Below are 20432 nucleotides of genomic sequence, written 5' to 3'. Positions count from 1 at the left end.
TGAAATTTTTCTAGACAGAACTCCCGAGTCACATTTTATTTTGAAGGGCAAACTTAAATATTTCCCGTTTGAATGCTTACTAAAATCAACGTGACCGCGTGTTTGTAGAAGTGAAATCATGTGACAGTTGTTGTGGAGATGAGTGGGAGGGCATGCTGAGCCTCACCCCTTATTTAAAAAGATAATAGAATGACTGTATTCTGGAAGTAAATAGTGAGAAGCGGCTGGTACATTCTGTCTGCAATGATATAGCACAGCTAAAAGTAGTAGGGAAGTAAGAAAACCAAAGACAATGAGTTATTTTGACCTGCCGCTGCAAATAGCCTCATGTGTCTAAACTCCACAATATTGAACGAAACATCAGTTATTTGGTAAATGATGTAAGACCACTTTTTAAAAATACCGTTAAATTTAACTACTCTAATCGTCTCCGTGAGAGGTGGATAAAAGAGGGTATGTTAACAGCCTCTCTGATCTATTACTGCACAGCTCAATAGGGAAAATTAAAAGCCACACTGATGACCAAATTATCTGTTCAAACTGTAAGAAGACAGAGCTCAGTATTAAGGTAAGCGGCTTAAACAAATTGTGTCACTCTGGTTATTTAAAATAACCAGAAATAATTATATGATAATTAAATAATTATATGATTTTTTGTGCTGCTCCTTCTTGATGATTGCACTGTCCTTGTTAGGTTCACCTCTATTATTAACTGATAATTTCCATATGTTTTTTGAGTTAATCCACATCTTTCATTCCTTTGTGACTTGTCATGTGTCCTGTGTATTCCTAGGATTCAGTTCTCTACCATTTCTTTTCTGGAATTTCTCCTTCTGTTGGTTTCAATCTGTATTATTTGGACCCTTTTGTTATACAGTACTTTCGAGTTACTCCGAATTTCTTTCAATTGTGCTAGTAACTAGTAGTGGTGTGATGTGCTGTGCCGAGGCTTTCGAAGCATGTGTTGAGAAATCCAGGAAGTCTTTTATGTAACGTACATAACAAGGATTGCTTCCTTCATAAAAGCGCCCCCAAGCCAGTAGAAGCAAGACAGAATACACTTATCTGGATAATAGGGAGACAGGTGGAAAAGTGAATTTTCAAAGAGTAAAGATAGCGAAAGTAAATAAGTTTAAATGCCTGAGGTCAGCCATCCAAAACAACACACATTGCACAATAGAGTACAGGCATTTTGGAGTGGTTGGAGATTACTTTCAGGCAGAGGTGGGTCGAGTATCCAAAAATTGTACTCAAGTAAGAGTATCATTACTTTAAAATATTATTACTCAAGTAAAAGTGAAAAGTAGTCGTCAAAAAAGTTACTCGAGTAAGAGTAAAAAAGTACTTGGTGAAAAGGCTACTCAAGTAGTGAGTAAATAGCGAGTAACTGTTTGAAATGTCCGATTTATTTTTTAAATAAATGTTATGTATCGAAAGGAGCCAGTTGAGGTGGTTCGGGCATCTGACAAGGATGCCCCCTGGGCGCCTCCTGGGTGAGGTGTTCCGGGCATGTCCCACCGGGAGGAGGCCCCGGGGCAGACCCAGGACGCGCTGGAGAGATTATATCTCTCGGCTGGCCTGGGAACGCCTTGGTGTTCCCCCGGATGAGCTGGAGGAGGTGGCTGGGGAGAGGGAGGTCTGGGCTTCTCTGCTTAGGCTGCTGCCCCCGCGACCCGATCTCGGATAAAGCGGATGAGGATGGATGGATGGATGGATAAATGTTATCAGACAAACAAAAATAAATATACAAATTTTAGTATTTTCAAAAGGAATATGTGTAAAAAGATCCACAAAATAAGGCACAACAATTCTAATTCCAAGATTTCAGTTTTTCACAACGTAAAGCTTTTTCAAGCAAAACCCACAGTAAATATGTTCGCATTTACAGCAGCCTCAGAGAAAACATTAGAACGAGGCAACTTCAACATAACTACAGCTGATGCGCCAGAATGTCATACTAGGGGTGGTTCTTTTAAATAGAAGGAGGGATTAAGTAAATCAGAAACAAATGACACAGAGATGCAACAGGTATAATCAGGAAAAGTTTATTCCCAAGGCGGACAGCAGGAATTGAAAAAAACAAAAAACAACACACACACACACACACCACATCTGTGCTAAAATTCAACAGGAATAGACATTCTAACAAAACTTTCAAATGTTCTTTCTATACTAAAATACCCTGAAGTATAGACAGTGGATTAACACAATGTAATATGTAAAAATGTAAAAACTACACTCACAAACACTGAAATCACAGTAAAACTAATTATAAAAGACAAATACAAATTTCCACTATGTGGATGTACATATGTGTATGGCTCACTTTACCATAAATTGTTTCTTCAGTCAGTGAAATGGTGGTTCAGCTTCAGCAGCCGTTGGCTCTCAAGGTTCTTGCTGTGAAGCTGTGACCGTTTGGCAGTGAACAGGAGTCCTGCATGACTAGAAAGTCTCTCACAGGCTGCAGATGCAGGAAGAGCTGTCTTTGAGCGAAAGCTTCCTGATGTGAGGAAAGCCATGCAATAGATCCACACCTCCAGTGAATGGACATGAAAGGTACCTTTCCAGCTCCTCTGCTTCTGGCTTTCCTGACCCCATGGATCCATCATCTTCGTCGGTTAGGCTGCTGTTTGTGCTGGTCTCATCCAGCTCTGTCTAGGTGATGTCTGATGAAGTGGAGACCTGTTGAAAGATGTAAGGTTTTCAAAAGAATTCGGTCTGGTCATTATAGTGCTGTATACACTGCCAAGCTGCAGATGTTTGTTTGGAGCTAGCCTGCAAAAGCTGCCCATACACTGTGCGATTTTTGGCCCATTTTGAGACGATTTCTCAATCGCGCAACAGTTTTGGGGATCGGTCGTGTTTTGCCTTAATCGTGTGTGCATCATGTAGTATACATGGGGTAACTGTTAAGAGATTTTTACATTTACTTACTTTGACAACTTTTATTTTGCTTAAGTATAATTTCTTGTGAGAACATGATGTGCCTGCAACCTACAGATTAAGGAACAGAAGCATGCGTGAGGAAGTTACAAAGTAACACACTCTCAGGCAGAGACCGTTCCAACCTGAAGCTGATATGACAAAAGATACTAGTTCCTCTTGTCTCATGGACAACGGCCACTCATGCGATAACCATATCTAGAGATGTTTTTCTATTACGTATGCTCCACCTAGAGATGCTGTGTAATCTATTCTCTGCTATAAAATAAAGAACGGACTGAGGCTCTGCGCGACTTGCCTGTGTCTTGCCACGCAGTAAGCCTCACCCATGTACATGCCATAAATTGAGTTTGTGTTTCTTGCTTCTCTAAGGTTTTTTCCTTTGACATATTTCTTGGTCTTTCGAGCCGGATGGGAAATAACAGCTGATTGGCTGTGACTCCTAACCAGAGACCCTCAGTGCATCCTGACGCCGTGAGAAGCCGACCCTGAAGTCTGTCGACAGCCCTCTCTAGATAGAGGTGAGAGCCCTAGAACGTGAATTCGGGTCTAGGCCAGGGTGATTTAGAACGGTCCACGGCGCTGGGGTGCAGTGAGGAGATCTCCGTCCTAACTACAGATCCTTTGGAGAGGTGAGAAATAAACTCTTTGTTTTAAAAAAAAGCGCATAGGTCTTATCCGCCGCAAGGATTAATAGCGCATTAGGCTGACCCACTGCACGGGTGCACAAAGAGAGTAATCCGCTGTAAGGATTTAAGACGTCTAAAACTTAACTTGAAAAAGTTAAAACTGGCCTGGTCCGCCGCAAGGACCCGCGTGCGTAAAGAAACAAGAGTGAATATATGTGTTTTGTGTATGTCATTTTTCTGTCTGTTGGAAGTAAACTAATTTTACAGCACAATACGCTGCTGAGTTGCTTCCAGTTGTTATTGTTATTTTATTTGCTGTAAGACGCTGAAGTACTGGTGACAAAGGAGAAGTAGGTTGGGCTCCGTCCCGTAAAACTGACACCGCTCCGCGAGTAGCTCGGAGTTGGAGGCCGTGTCAGCAACCACTCCTGAGTCTCATACCAGAGAAAGCTCTGCAGTTGTGTTGTAACAATGGGTAATCAGCCCACCAAAACTCACTGCTGACGAGCAGTGGTTAGAAAAAAAATGTCCAGGCGCCAGACAAATTAGTGCTTGTAGATGGAGAAAGCCTAAGAAAACAAAACATCCCACTATACATTCACCCATATCAGGAAGAACATAGTAATCCCTCATCAAGTAAAAGATTAGAGATCAAAGTTTAAAAAGGGCTGGATACAGACCCAACTTAATACACATAAATACAAGAGGAATGCATAGTGGAATAAACAAAGGGTTAAATTAAATTAGAGCTTATGTATTCAAACTAATAATAGGAAAGATAACAACCTGTAAATTGGTACTAACAAATGAAACAAAATTGGGAAGACAACCAAGCTGAACGAATAGAATAAATGAAAGCAGATAATTCACACAAAACATATTAAATAAAATAGAGAAATGCATAAGGTATATTAAGGCTGTGTCATTGTTCAGCCAGGGAAAGAGTGTGGAAAAGCAAATGTCTCCAGCTTGGGAAGGTGTGAAACTGCAGGTCACACAGGCCTTTGATGGATACATAATGAAATATAAAATAATAAACTATTGTATATTAGTAGTAAAGTAGTGTATTGTAATATACTATTGCTGTTATAAAAAAGGAAAAACAAAACAATAATAACATTAATAGTGACATAATATTAATAAGAAGAGGCACCTCAGTCAGTTATGATGTGAGGTGGATAATTGTTAAAAGTACTCTGATTCAAGCTTAAGGTTTGCTCAAACTCAGTATAATAATATATGAGATGAAGAAAATAAGGAAAATACCTAAACTAATCAAGTGCATAGAGACACTTGACCTGGTTGTAAACCTGTCATCTTAGATGAGACTTTGTTGAGATGAAGAGCAAACCTATACTAACAACTAATAAGCCAAACCCTGTATACAACAGCTAAAGCTACAGGTTTGAGAAGCTGAATAAAATGAATTAAATATGTGGACACTACCAAGCTGATGAGCAAGTTACACATTTTTTTATTTTTATTTGTTTTTTAGAGCAGAAGCTGCATATTAAAGGTCACACATGCAGCTGTTTGTGAGCTCAGTTTTTTTCCTCACACTTCTGCTTTGTTTCTGGCAGCAGCTTTTTCTTTTTTTCTTTTGTGTCCTGACTCATGTGTGTAAAGCCTTCATGCCATCGGCAATTTGTTTTTTGTTTTTGTTTGTTTGTTTTGTTGGTTTGAAAAACAAATTTGTGATCATACTTGTGGATCACAGTGACACATAATGATTAGGCATATGATTTATTAATGCCTAGTTTTAGAGCTGTGAGCTATGAGCTGTAAGCAATGCAAAGTTTTTCCTAACTTAAAAGTTTGAAATATGTAAGATGTGTGAGTTCTTTGAAAAAGGAATTGCCTAAAATGCCCTAAGTCAAAATATAGTGTTGCATCTACAAAGAAGAAAGCAGAAGAAGCATTCAGTAACTTGAAACTGGCATTACAGACAAATACAGTTTTGGCTTTGCCTGATTATGATAAGCCTTTCTACTCGCATGTAGATGGAGGTGCAGGTTATATGAAGGCTGTTCTAACACAGGCCTTTGGGGAAAAACAATGCCCACTTGCATTTTATTCGTGTAAATTAGACTCCGTTGCATTGGGTCTGCCTACGTGCGTGCAGGCTTGTGCAGCCACAGCAGAGGCAGTTAAAAAGTCCGCTGATATTGTTTTAGGACACATTGATCATTAAAGTCCCACATGCTGTGACCTCCATCTTACTGCAAGCAAATCTATCATACCTCACACATGCACGACAACTTTCCTATGTAGACATTTTACTCTCACAGTCACACATCAGAATTCAAGTGTGGACAGCTAAACCCTAGCACACTTCTTCCCACTCTGGAAGATGGCGGCGCACATTGCTGCATAAGAAAGCTAGATGAAGAAACCAAACCACGAGTTGACATTTACAGTACACCATTTTGCAAAAATCTGGCAAAATAGAGGCATGGTTACCTCCACAGGACATCCAGTATAACACAGAAATCTTCTAAAAACACTTTTAGAAGTAATAACTCTGCCAAGACAGCTAGCAATATGTAAATGTGCAGCACACCAAAGAGACAACTCAAGCATAACAAAAGGCAATAACCGCAGATCAAGCTGCAAAATCAGCGGCACAACAAACTGTAGACACACTAATGTCAACATCACCCTCACAAATACCACTTGATGTTTTAAAGGATGAACAAAAAGCAACTCCCACAGCTGAGCAAAGGAAATGGCTGAAATGTGGAGCGCAACTAAAAGATGACTTGATGGTTTGTGAAGGAAAACCAATACTTCCAAAATCTCTACACAAAACAGCAGTTTTAGTGACACATGGAGTTACTCTCCATGTGTCAACAGGAGGGATAGTAGATATAATCTCCAAAACACTTTTACACTCTAAATTTCGAAACTTCAGCAAAAGAATTTGTCAGAACATGCATGATTTGCCAAAAAAACACACAATGCACAAGGGAATCTCAGCCCAAAAGAGGTCAGTTTCCCACACCACCTCATCCTTTCCACACAATCCACATGGATTTTATTGAACTAAATGAATGCCAAGGCTCAAAACGCTCTAGTGATCATAGACGATTCTCATAATGGCCAGAAATCTACCCAGTAAAGAAAGCAGATGCCATTTCAGTAGCAAAATGCTTATGTAACCATTTTATTCCAACATATGGCATCCCCACTCTGATAAGATCAGATAATGGGACACACTTTGTCAATGAGGTAATCAGCAAAGTCTCTGAAGCACTAGGATTCAGCATCAAAAATCACTGTGCTTATCACCTGCAAAGTGCAGGATTAGCGGAAAGAACTAACGGCACAATAAAACAGAGACTTAGAAAATGTATGGAAGAAACAGGGAGACCATGGCCTGAGTGTATAGGCCTAGTAAAAATGTGGATGAGACTAACACAGGGTTCTCAGAAACTCACACCTTTTGAAACCATTGATGGCAGACCATTTCCACTGCCAATCACAAGTGAACCTTTAGATAAATCAATCAGAGAGACCACACTAGCAGAATGGATGTCGAAGCTACTAGAAAACAAAGATATTGTTTTGAACAATAAACTGCCTTCTGAATCTTCTCCAGTATCTTGCAGGTTGAAGCCAGGTGATTGGGTCCTGATTCGAGTTCTCCATAGAAAGAATTGGAGCTCGCCCCGTTGGGAAGGTCCCTACCAAGTGCTCATCACCACACCAACCGCCTGTAAGATAGCAGAGAGACCATCTTGGATTCACCAAAGCCACTGCAAGAAAGTGAGTGACAGCCCAGACTCAGACTCCAGCACCCCTACCTTCTAGTGATCTACCTGGTGAAGAGAGGGCTGATTGGGTATATCCCGCCCTCTACTTCTCGCCAGTAGTCTACTCACCCGAGGATCTAGGTGTGTTTGGCTGTCATGAAGACACTCGCCATCCTAGCAGCTGTCCTCCTGCTCCTAGCAGGACTCCTCGCACTTTTCGAGGACAATAAAGAACAAAACACAAGCCAAACGTCCCGCCAGCTTTTCGGGCGTTGGCTATCAGCATAATAAAATCATCATCAACGAGACAAGCTCATCTACCATCTACTCCCTTAACTTCCTTAGTATCTTTCAGGGACCACCCCAACACAAGATAATCACCATTGAAGACGCTGGACTTGACAATGGAACGTGTGACCAACTTTTCTGGATCAACTTCAACGTGACAAACTTCGACAACACCTGCTGTACCTACATCCTGGACAATGTGCATTCCTCAAACATGACTGATGCTCTGAATGCCTTGAGGCAACTGAAGGAAGCCCAAAGTCAGGACTATGTGAAAAACACCACTGATTGGTTCACCTGGCTTTTCAACGGCTCATGGCTACAAGTACTGAAGAGACTACTCATTGGAGTTGGAGTGTTTTTAATTTTGTTCTGCTTCTTTGCCACATGTGTTATCCCATGTCTAAAAGCCATAATCAAACGAATGATTAACACCTCACTTGCAGCATACGTCAGTATTCCACTTGATTTAGAACCTAATGATGAGAGTGAAGATGAAAATGCCACTGTTTAAAATTATAATGTGAATATAACCATGTTTGATTAAAATCACATACACAATGACGAGCTACTTGAAAATGCAGACAGCAAGAAAGTAGACTTTGATGTTTTAAGCATGTTTTATGAAGAAATTAAATCAGCAAAAACAGGAGGGAATGTTAAGAGATTTTTACATTTACTTACTTTGATAACTTTTATTTTGCTTAAGTATAATTTCTTGTGAGAACATGATGTGCCTGCAACCTACAGATTAAGGAACAGAAGCATGCGTGAGGAAGTTACAAAGTAACACACTCTCAGGCAGAGACCGTTCCAACCTGAAGCTGATATGACAAAAGATACTAGTTCCTCTTGTCTTATGGATAACGGCCACTCATGCGATAACCATATCTAGAGATGTTTTTCTATTACGTATGCTCCACCTAGAGATGCTGTGTAATCTATTCTCTGCTATAAAATAAAGAACGGACTGAGGCTCTGCGCGACTTGCCTGTGTCTTGCCACGCAGTAAGCCTCGCCCATGTACATGCCATAAATTGAGTTTGTGTTTCTTGCTTCTTTAAGGTTTTTTCCTTTGACAGTAACGAAAAGCAGTTAACACCTCACGACCAGCTCCCAATCATCAATCGTATGGTCGCATGATAATCAAACCAGTTTGAAATCCTGTCGCCTCTCACACTGCGCACGCACAAACACAGAAATGAAAGAGAAAAGGTGGAGCAGCACGGCAGTGCAGCATTTGATCTGGACACAAGAGATGGAGGCACAACTTGTAGGAAGAGGCAAGCTCATCCAAGTACGTAAGCGTAGAGCTGCCACCCAGACAAATGAAAAATAGAGCTATATCACGTTATAACGTAAAAAGTTTATTGTTCTAACAATGTACCTTTCACGTTTGAACAATATAATATTTACATTGTACGAACGTGATAATTATGTATATTGTAATAACGTGTTATTATATTGTTCAAACATAAAAGGTATATTGTACAAACATTAAAAGTATATTGTTAGAACAATAAACCTTTAACGTTATAACGTGATATAGCTCTATTTTTCTTTTGCCTGGGTGGCAGCTCTACGCTTCCGTATCTGAGGCTTTTCAATGTGGCCTCACAAAATTATCACGACTACAACAACCATGAAAAGAGCTGGATGGACATTGCTGCTCAATCAAAGCTGTCTGGTCAATGTTTTTCATTAGTAATTTAGCAAAGTTGATGGTGTGTGTGTCTGTGTGAGTGAAAGACAGAGAGGGAGAGCGAGGGACAGATTTTGTATGATAGGCTTCATGTTATGGACGCACAGTTTGAGCACTCAGGTCGCATCAGAGCATCAGGCCGTATAGTGTGAGACCCTGCATCGTGACCTATGAACTTCTAACGTCTGCGATTTAATTGTACAGTTTGAGCAGGAGCGGAATAACGCGACTGAAAAAAATCGCAGTGTTTGCCCAGCTTAATGCAGACTGTTTAAACTAAACAAGCTGCTGTTTCACATAATAAACCATGTCAGCCGCAGTATTGCCTTCTGTTTTAACAGTTAAAGCAATAGAGACGAGCTGTTTGCATGTGCGTTGAACTCCAGCGTCATTAACCAGGCTAGCTGTTAGCTTATAGCTCACGCTAGCTAACCAGCGAGCAGTTAAAAAGACAGCTGAAGCTGCACAAAACACCCACAAACATATCTCACTACAACGTAGCGCCGGAAATATGACTCGCAGCTCGAGCTCGACACAGCTGCTGTAACATAAGACTGACATCCAGCTAACCACAGCTAAAAAGATATTTAGAGAAAACTTACCGTTTCCTCAGGTCACACGAGTTGAGTTGTTTCACACTGAAAAGTTGGTTTGTTTTGGCTCTGACTGAAGACACCGACACTGCAGACATAGCTGTTCTTTTGTGCTGCTTTTAAGCGAAACATTCTTTGTATGTGAGGCCAAAGGTGTTCATCCTCTTCAGCTCTAGCGTAGACTGTTTTATTTAAACCTCAATTTATGCCTGAACTAGCTCTAATCTTCTTTCAGGAAACAAGCTTAGTTTAGTTAGGAAAAAGCTTAGTCTAGTACTGTTTGTGTGGTTTTATTCTTAGTTAGGGTTTGGTTGAAGCTTAGTCTAGTTGTGTTATCACCTATGTCTCCGTGTTTGTGAGTCTTTTCCTGTCTTGTGTGTTAGTCTAACATATGTTTCTTGTCTGTTTCATGTTGTCAAGCTTGTGTTATCGTGTCTACGTCTCTCCATTTTTCCATCTTTATTTTGACAGTCTTGTGTTTCCTTGTTCATTGTGTTTAGTTTTACTTTTTTCCTGTGGCATCATGTTCATTTGTGTCAGCTGTGTCTCCCCAGGTGTTTCCACTTCCCTCATTACCACCTTGTGTATTTAACCAAACAAGGACCAGTATGAGAAGAAAATGATCAGAATAAAAACTAACAAAAATGAACAATTGTCAACAACTGGAGCATTTATTCTTTCAAGGGAGCGAAAACATCAAATACAAGGTTTCATGCAAGTTCCTCGAAAGGTGAACATTCCATAACACATTTTTTCCATCATTTCCCTCCTGTTTATGCAATTGTGCTTTAAAATAAAGCATGACACAACACACATTACAGCTAAAAGGATATATACATATACATTCATTTAATCAAGGCTGCGTCTCTTCTGTCTCATCTGGTTATGATTGTCAATTTGCTCATCCTAAGTGCTTTACACTTCAGCTACTGCCTTTACGTCTTTATAATCTCTGTTCTCCAGCTCATGATAATACTGGTCCATGTGTGGATTTGGTGATATAGGTACGTCTTCGCCACAGCAGTCTCTATCAATCTTTGGGCTTGTCTTTATTATGTTTTATCAATCCCACCCTCCTTTGCCTTAAAACTGTCACACAATGACACATTTCCTTCTATTGGCTTCTCAACAAACAATGATGAGTCTTTGGGCTGGTCCCTTCAGGCACGGGATGCAACAGCACCTGCAACTGCTGCAGAGACTAACACAGAACAGATTAGAGTGCTCCATCTCATCTAATGGATTGTCCGCCCCCTGAGTTTTCAGCTCCTCTGTTAGTGTAGTTAATCCCGCCAATGCTCTTGTCACAGATCCATCAGGGGTAGTATTGTTAGGTATGACAGTGCAACAGCTAGATCCGAACATTTTACTTACTCTATTAGCATATCTAATGCCATTCTGTTTTGCCATGTTATCAGAGAGGTTGCTTGCAGCTGTTCTGAAAACCCCTCTACTGTGATTCAAGGATCTTTGTTGATTATAATGAGGTAATTTATTCAATCAACATTTTTATTAATAGTCACCCACCAAAATACAGATTTGAAACCCCGTTGCTATCTGATTACATGCTTTAAACTCATCTGGGACTCCTCTTGGAACGCCTATACAGGGAGTGCAGAATTATTAGGCAAGTTGTATTTTTGAGGAATAATTTTATTATTGAACAACAACCATGTTCTCAATGAACCCAAAAAACTTATTAATATCAAAGCTGTATGTTTTTGGAAGTAGTTTTTAGTTTTAGCTATTTTAGGGGGATATCTGTGTGTGCAGGTGACTATTACTGTGCATAATTATTAGGCAACTTAACAAAAACAAATATATACCCATTTCAATTATTTATTTTTACCAGTGAAACCAATATAACATCTCCACATTCACAAATATACATTTCTGACATTCAAAACAAAACAAAAACAAATCAGCGACCAATATAGCCACCTTTCTTTGCAAGGACACTCAAAAGCCTGCCATCCATGGATTCTGTCAGTGTTTTGATCTGTTCACCATCAACATTAGCGTGCAGCAGCAACCACAGCCTCCCAGACACTGTTCAGAGAGGTGTACTGTTTTCCCTCCTTGTAAATCTCACATTTGATGATGGACCACAGGTTCTCAATGGGGTTCAGATCAGGTGAACAAGGAGGCCATGTCATTAGTTTTTCTTCTTTTATACCCTTTCTTGCCAGCCACGCTGTGGAGTACTTGGACGGCGTGTGATGGAGCATTGTCCTGCATGAAAATCATGTTTTTCTTGAAGGATGCAGACTTCTTCCTGTACCACTGCTTGAAGAAGGTGTCTTCCAGAAACTGGCAGTAGGACTGGGAGTTGAGCTTGACTCCATCCTCAACCCGAAAAGGCCCCACAAGCTCATCTTTGATGATACCAGCCCAAACCAGTACTCCACCTCCACCTTGCTGGCGCCTGAGTCGGACTGGAGCTCTCTGCCCTTTACCAATCCAGCCACGGGCCCATCCATCTGGCCCATCAAGACTCACTCTCATTTCATCAGTCCATAAAACCTTAGAAAAATCAGTCTTGAGATATTTCTTGGCCCAGTCTTGACGTTTCAGCTTGTGTGTCTTGTTCAGTGGTGGTCGCCTTTCAGCCTTTCTTACCTTGGCCATGTCTCTGAGTATTGCACACCTTGTGCTTTTGGGCACTCCAGTGATGTTGCAGCTCTGAAATATGGCCAAACTGGTGGCAAGTGGCATCTTGGCAGCTGCACGCTTGACTTTTCTCAGTTCATGGGCAGTTATTTTGCGCCTTGGTTTTTCCACACGCTTCTTGCGACCCTGTTGACTATTTTGAATGAAACGCTTGATTGTTCGATGATCACGCTTCAGAAGCTTTGCAATTTTAAGACTGCTGCATCCCTCTGCAAGATATCTCACTATTTTTGACTTTTCTGAGCCTGTCAAGTCCTTCTTTTGACCCATTTTGCCAAAGGAAAGGAAGTTGCCTAATAATTATGCACACCTGATATAGGGTGTTGATGTCATTAGACCACACCCCTTCTCATTACAGAGATGCACATCACCTAATATGCTTAATTGGTAGTAGGCTTTTGAGCCTATACGGCTTGGAGTAAGACAACATGCATGAAGAGGATGATGTGGACAAAATACTCATTTGCCTAATAATTCTGCACTCCCTGTAGTGTGTGTATGTATGTATATATATATATATATATATATAAACACCCAGCACGCCCCTGCGGGCGGTTTATCCTTCAAGCTCGGGTCCTCTACCAGAGGCCTGGGAGCTTGAGGGTCCTCTTGCAGTATCTTAGCTGTTCCCAGGACTGCGCTCTTCTGGACAGAGATCTCCGATGTTCTTCCGGGATCTGCTGGAGCCACTCGCCTAGCTTGGGAGTCACCGCACCTAGTGCTCCGATTACCACGGGGACCACCGTTACCTTCACCCTCCACATCCTCTCGAGCTCTTCTCTGAGCCCTTGGTATTTCTCCAGCTTCTCGTGTTCCTTCTTCCTGATATTGCTGTCATTCGAACCGCTACATCGATCACTACAGCCGCCCGTCTTCTTCTGTTTGTCTACCACCACTATGTCCGGTTGGTTAGCCACCACCATTTTGTCCGTCTGCATCTGGAAGTCCCACAGGATCTTAGCTCGGTCATTCTCCATCACCCTTGGGGCATCTCCCATTTTGACCTCGGGACTTCCAGGTTATACTCGGCACAGATGTTCCTGTACACTATGCCGGCCACTTGGTTATGGCGTTCCATGTATGCCTTGCCTGCTAGCATCTTGCACCCTGCTGTTATGTGCTGGATTGTCTCTGGGGCATCTTTACACAGCCTGCACCTGGGGTCTTGCCTGGTGTGATAGACCCCAGCCTCTATGGATCTTGTGCTCAGAGCTTGTTCTTGTGCTGCCATGATTAGTGCCTCTGTGCTGTCTTTCAGTCCAGCTTTGTCCAGCCACTGGTAGGATTTCTGTATATCAGCCACCTCCTCTATCTGCCGGTGGTACATACCGTGCAGGGGCCTGTCCTTCCATGATGGTTCCTCGCCTTCCTCCTCTTTCTTGGGTTTCTGCTGCCTGAGGTATTCACTGAGCACGCTGTCAGTTGGGGCCATCTTCGTGATGTATTCGTGGATGTTTCTTGTCTCATCCTGGACTGTGGTGCTGACACTCACCAGTCCCCGGCCCCTTCCTTCCGCTTAGCGTACAGCCTCAGGGTGCTGGACTTGGGGTGAAACCCTCCATGCATGGTAAGGAGCTTTCTTGTCTTGATGTCAGTGGCTTCTATCTCCTCCTTTGGCCAGCCTATTACCCCAGCAGGGTACCTGATCACGGGCAGGGCGTAGGTGTTGATGGCCCGTTCAGCTGACTCCTCAGGACTTGCCTGACCCTCTGCAGGTACTTGGTGGTTGCAGCTTTCCTAGCGGTCTCTTCATGGTTCCCATTCGCTATGGGATCCCCAGGTACTTGTAACTGTCCTCTATGTCTGCAATGTTGCCTTCTGGTAGTTCAATCCCCTCAGTTCTGACTACCTTCCCTCTCTTTGTTACCATCCGACTACACTTCTCCAGTCCGAATGACATTCCAATGTCATTGCTGTATAGCCTGGTAGTGTGTATCAGTGAATCGATGTCTCGTTCACTCTTGGCATACAGCTTGATGTCATCCATGTACAGGAGGTGGCTGACAACCGCTCCGTTTCGTAGTCGGTATCCGTAGCCAGTCTTGTTAATGATCTCACTGAGGGGTTCAGGCCTATGCAGAACAGCAGTGGGGACAGAGCATCTCCTTGGTAGATCCCGCACTTGATGGTGACTTGTGCTATGGGCTTGGAGTTGGCCTCTAGTGTTGTACGCCACATCCCCATTGAGTTCCTGATGAAGGCTCTTAGGGTCCTGTTGATCTTATACAATTCTAGGCATTCCAGTATCCAGCTGTGGGGCATTGAGTCATAGGCCTTCTTGTAATCAATCCAGGGAGTGCACAGGTTGGTCAGTCTGGTCTTGCAGTCTCGGCTGACTGTTCTGTCTACCAGTAGCTGGTGTTTTGCGCCTCTGGTATTCTTGCCAATCCTTTCTGTGCCCCGCTCGTGTATTGACCCATGTGCCTGTTCATCTTAGCCGATATGATGCCTGACAGGAGCTTCCATGTAGTACTGAGGCAGGTTATTGGTCGGTAGTTGGATGGGACCGGTCCTTCTTGGGGTTCCTTGGGGATCAGGACCGTCCGACCTTCGGTTAGCCATTCCGGTGTCTCTCGTTAACTAGCAGCTGGTTCATTTGTGCTGCCAGACGCTCGTGGAGTGCAGTCAGCTTCTTCAGCCAGTAGGCGTGAACCATGTCGGGGCCTGGTGCTGTCCAACTCTTCATACTGGAGACCCTTTCTTGGATGTCTGCCACTGTGATGGTTACTGGACCCTGTTCAGGAGGTCGCTATGGTCTGCCCTCAGATCCACTAGCCACTGAGCATTGCCGTTATGGGTTGTGTCTTTCTCCCATATGCTCTTCCAGTATTGCTCCGTCTCCAGCCTTGGTGGTGCTGTTCTGTTATTATTGTTCCCTTGCCACTGAGAGTATACCTTTGCTGGTTCTGTGGAGAACAGCTGGTTTATTCTCCTGCCTTCTATCTCTCTGGTGTACCTCCTCAAGCGGCTGGCCAAGGCTGTGAGTCTTTGCTTGGCAGTTTCCAAGGCCTCAGGTATGGACAGCTTGTTGTATTTCTTATGCACCTTCTTTGTTGCGCCTTTCTGCAACTCCGTTAGTTGGCTAACCTCCGTGCTACTTTGATCTTGCCCTCTAGCCTCCTTCTCCATGGAGGATACTGCCCCTTGTGGCTGTTCAACTTGTAGCCAAGCATCTCACTGATCACTGCTGCCGTAGTGATCAGCTTGTTAGTGTCGGTAATCGTGGTTGTAGGTATCTTCCGTAGTGCTGCATTAACATCATCTAGCAGACCTTCTGAGGGTACTTCACGTAATCTTGGTAACCGGCTACGGGGGATCCAGGTTTCAAGCTTGGCCATGATCCTATCTTTCAGGTCAGTTCCTCTCGCACTCAACGATCCTTCTCCTATCGCACTTGGGGCTATGTACCCAATCTCGGGTGGGGTGATGATATCTCCCCCTGACCTGGCGCCCTGACTCCTCCTTGCCGTAGCATTTATGTTGTACCTCGTCAATCTCTAGCTGTGAGAGCAGTCCCTTCTTTCGAATGTTGGAACACTGAGCTACTAGTTGTTTCGCCGTCATTGTGGATGTTGGGTATTGAAGAATCCATAAGTCCCTCATCCTATTCATGTAACCCCTTCCGCCAGGGTTACTTGCGTAGTAGCATTCCAACAACGCCCTGTTTTCGTCTCTTGCCCACCGATGCCTTCTTGTTCCAGTAGCCCACTTGTCGTCAGGGTGCCCTGGTTCCTCAACACCTGACGCGGACCTTGTTGATCCGGGCGACGTCCGAGCCGGCATGCCTTCCTTTTTGCTAAAGCATATAGTTAGGGCTGGACCAGGTGACCCTGAATCCTCCCTTAGTTATGCTGCAATAGACGTAGGCTGCCGGGGATTCCCATGATCCATTGAGTTTTTCCCTTCCAGTCACCTTTCTCACTCACTATGTGTTAATAGACCTCTCTGCATCGAATCATATCTGTTATTAATCTCTGTCTCTCTTCCACAGCATGTCTTTCATCCTGTTTTCCTTCTTTCACCCCAACCGGTCGCAGCAGATGGCCGCCCCTCCCTGAGACTGGTTCTGCCGGAGGTTTCTTCCTGTTAAAAGGGAGTTTTTCCTTCCCACTGTCGCCAAAGTGCTTGCTCATAGGGGGCCATATGATTGTTGGGTTTTTCTCTGTATTTATTATTGTGCGATCTACTGTACAATATAAAGCGCCTTGAGGCGACTTTTGTTGTGATTTGGCGCTATATAAATAAAATTGAATTGAATTGAATTGAAAAGCTTTCAGATTCTGGTAGAGATCATTTAACAGGGTGTCTGGGTCCGGCACACATGGGGCTCTGGGCAGCAGAGTATTGTTTAGTGGTTGGAGGCCCCACACTAGCTGCCATCTGTGTGATGGGGGTGCTTTCTTTATAGGAAACAGGTGTATTGCAAAGGGAATCTGGACACTCTTTTTACCCTGCCTTCTTTAAACCTTCGACTATTGGTTTTATACCTTCTTTTATAAGCTTCTTTTTTTTTAGTGGGTACTGTCTTTGTTGAGGCCAATAAAATAATTTTGGGTATGGCTTGAATGATTATTTTTACTGGTTCTATTCCTTTAATAATACCCATGTCCGCAAACCCTTTGGACCAGAATGTGTCTGGAATATCTTTGAGTTTTCTCTTCTTCTGTCATAAGAAAACACATGGATACCTGTCATTTTCTCTGATCATCTAGATGTATTTCTTTTTTTGTTTGTGTGCTCCAGTTTAACCTTTCAAAGAAGGACAGTACTGCCCCTTTTCATCTACTGCCTGTCTCATTTCATCATCCAAATCCTCTGTTTCCTCACATCTTGTTTTAAAGGCTCCTAAATCCTGCTACTTCTCAGTTTTTCTTTTTACTCCTTTTTGCACGTGAGGAGCTCCAAATCTTCTGTCCAAGGCTTTTTCTTCTGGGCCTAATTTACAGGCCACCACTACCCTCCCCTGCACAGACCAATATAAATTTGTGAGCACTGTAATTTCTGGTACTGTAATTATACCTAAAGAAATGTTTTTGAATGTTGCACGGTAGTGCCATGTCCACAATCTGAGCAGGTGCATGCGAAACTAAGATGTGAAAACATGAACATGGACCTGAACAGAAATAAACGTGAGATCTGGCAAGACATGAAGGGAGGAAAACAGATTAACCGACACTGAACAGGGGAACACAGAGGACTTAAATACACAGAAGGATAATGAGGGAAGTGGAAAAACCTGGGGAAACACTGATACTGACACAAATGAACATGACGCCAGAGGGGAAGTAAAACTAAACATACTGAACATGGAAACACTCTTCAACATAAAACAGGAAACATAATGGGATGTAGACATGACAACACTAGCTTGACAACGTAACACGCAGTGATGAAACACATGACAGACTGGGGAGACACGGAACAGAGAGACACATGAGAACAGATAAGGGAGACGAAAGCACTGGCATAACTAAAATTAAAACACAGAGGACAGGAAAAGACTCATAAATAAGGAGACATTGAAGAAACATAAACTAGAATAAAACTTAGCTAAACCCTAACTAAATAACACCACAGGAACTTAACATTATTGCAGTCTAACATAAGAAAATCAAAAATACAAAGTAAACTCAAAACTCTGGGTCACGCACCCAGCCCCCTGACAGATAACATTTGTATGGCCTAGGGTCCATTCATATCAGATTCATTCAGATATACAGAAAGCAGCATTCAGGAAACCAAAAACCAAAAACTGGATCATGTAAAAGCTAAAGGTAAGATAAATATGATGATTTGGTGAATTTGAGTAAATTAAATGAAGTCTATAACTTCGTCAAATTTTATGTTAAATCTTATGGCTTGTGTTAATTTGTCTGTTTCCTCAGTCATGACTCTGTTTATTCCCTCTCTATCTTACGTTTGTTTTTCCTTCTGTTCATGTCTGCCTCTGTTGCTCTCTCCCTGTCCCTCGCTGTTGCTTTCTGTCTTTCGGTTCTGTCTGATGCGTGTGTCTTTCCACGCCAAGTTGTATGACTTAGTCTGTGTGTTTTTCTCATACTTCCTGTTTTATTCTGATAGTCACTTGTCCTGTGTGCATCATATTCAGATTTGCTTCCCCTGTCTCAATTAGATTATGTCCAGCTGTGTTCCCTAGGTGTTACCTCTCTGCCTGATTCTGTGTCTATATAATGCCTGCATTTCCTTCTGCTCCTCATCGTGATTTTTCTCTAGCTGCGTGTTCCACCTGTTTGTATATCTGGGGTCCTGCCAGTGAAGCTACAGTGGTCCCTTGCTATAACGCGATTCATCTTTTGCGGCCTCGCTGTTTCGCGGATTTTTTATTTTTTTTTAACAGTACATTATGTTCTGCGTCGTGATTGGCTGTAGACCATTGTCACTCAAATGGTAAAATGGTAAATGGGCTGTATTTGTATAGCGCTTTACTTAGTCCCTAAGGACCCCAAAGCGCTTTACACGTTCAGTCATCCACCCACTCACACACACATTCACACACTGGTGATGGCAAGCTACATTGTAGCCACAGCCACCCTGGGGCGAACTGACAGAGGCGACTCAGTCTCGTGCTGCGGTCCTGTACAGTACAGAATGCGTAAAGCTTGTCAAATTTACATAAATCTCCGATCGCTAGCAGTGTGACTCTGAAGTGCTGTACTGTATGTTTGTAAGTTTTCTCCCCAACAAACACAACAATGTCGATGAAACGTTTTTCACAGTCAAAGGAAACTGCGGGTGCTTTTGGTTTCATTCTATAATACTGGACTTATTTTCCTACGAAGGTTTGAACTTTTAAACAAGAGAGAAAAGTGTGAAAATATTCATGCCCGTCTGAGAAAAGTGTATAAAGTATGTAAAGTTGGCTACTTTGCGGATTTCACCTATCGCGGGTTATTTTTTAGAATGTAACTACCACGATAAATGAGGGACCACTGTATTCGTATTTACCAGCAAAATAAAGCTGTTTTGAGCTCAGTCCTGTCTCTGAGTCTGCATATTGGGTCCGCAACTCTGCCTGCCATACACAGCATAACCTGACAGGTGATTTAACTTACCATATTTCTGTCCGTCACTATGCTTTGAAGTCAGGGAAGGAAAAGACAAATTCATTTTCATTAACATCAAGTAATCCAGTGGTATTTGCCTATAAATGATTTGTTCTAAAAGAAACTGCTAATAGCTCAGGGCCAGAGTCAGGATAATTTTATGATTAGTTTGCCAAAATAAAATAAAATTTGTATTTTTTTTGCTGGTAACTAACGTCCTATAGGAATAAAACTGCTTGCCACAATCTCACATTTCTGAATAAAAATGGCAAACAAAGCATTTACCTTAATTGTCTTCTACCAATATAATTTCACTCAACATGTATCTCTTTGAATGAAGCATATTTAACAGGGTAGATTTTACCGTACTTACCTGTTTAATGAAGTGCTGTTGTCCAGCAGCTTTATGACTCCCTTCATAAGTAGTGTCCACTGAGGAAAACTCCAACATTTAGGCAGCAAAGCAGGGGGACGTAAGTATACCCATCCCCTCTTTAGGGGATGGGTATACTTCAAGGTGGTTCTAGATCCCAAGCTGTGCGCTGAGTAGAGCCAAACCATATCTAGCTCAACCTCATGACTAGCTCAGTTTCCTTCTGTGGTGGCAGATTTCTTTTCTCATGCATTAATCACATATTTTAATCATATCACTTTAGTATAGCAAGAGCACTCCTGTCACTTGGTTGTATGCATGTGCACTACAAGTGGGCCTTATGCTCTACACACACAGTGTAATGGGAGACGTAAAACAGATAGTGAGACTCCTTCTACTTATCAGGGATGTAAATCCT

At 42.5% G+C, this 20432-nt stretch overlaps 1 long non-coding RNA gene across 1 annotated transcript; it reads left to right on the top strand.

Moving 5' to 3' along the window:
- Positions 1–31: 31 nt before the first annotated feature.
- Positions 32–8594, top strand: LOC120440894. Its single transcript, XR_005613603.1, has 2 exons — positions 32–568; positions 7174–8594. It is a non-coding gene; the product is annotated as an uncharacterized LOC120440894 (long non-coding RNA).
- Positions 8595–20432: the final 11838 nt, after the last annotated feature.

Source organism: Oreochromis aureus, linkage group 7 (assembly GCF_013358895.1).
Source record: "Oreochromis aureus strain Israel breed Guangdong linkage group 7, ZZ_aureus, whole genome shotgun sequence".
Classification (NCBI taxonomy): Eukaryota; Metazoa; Chordata; class Actinopteri; order Cichliformes; family Cichlidae; genus Oreochromis; species Oreochromis aureus.
The sequence above is the reverse complement of the archived record's forward strand: the minus strand, read 5'-3'. Positions and strand labels throughout refer to the sequence as shown.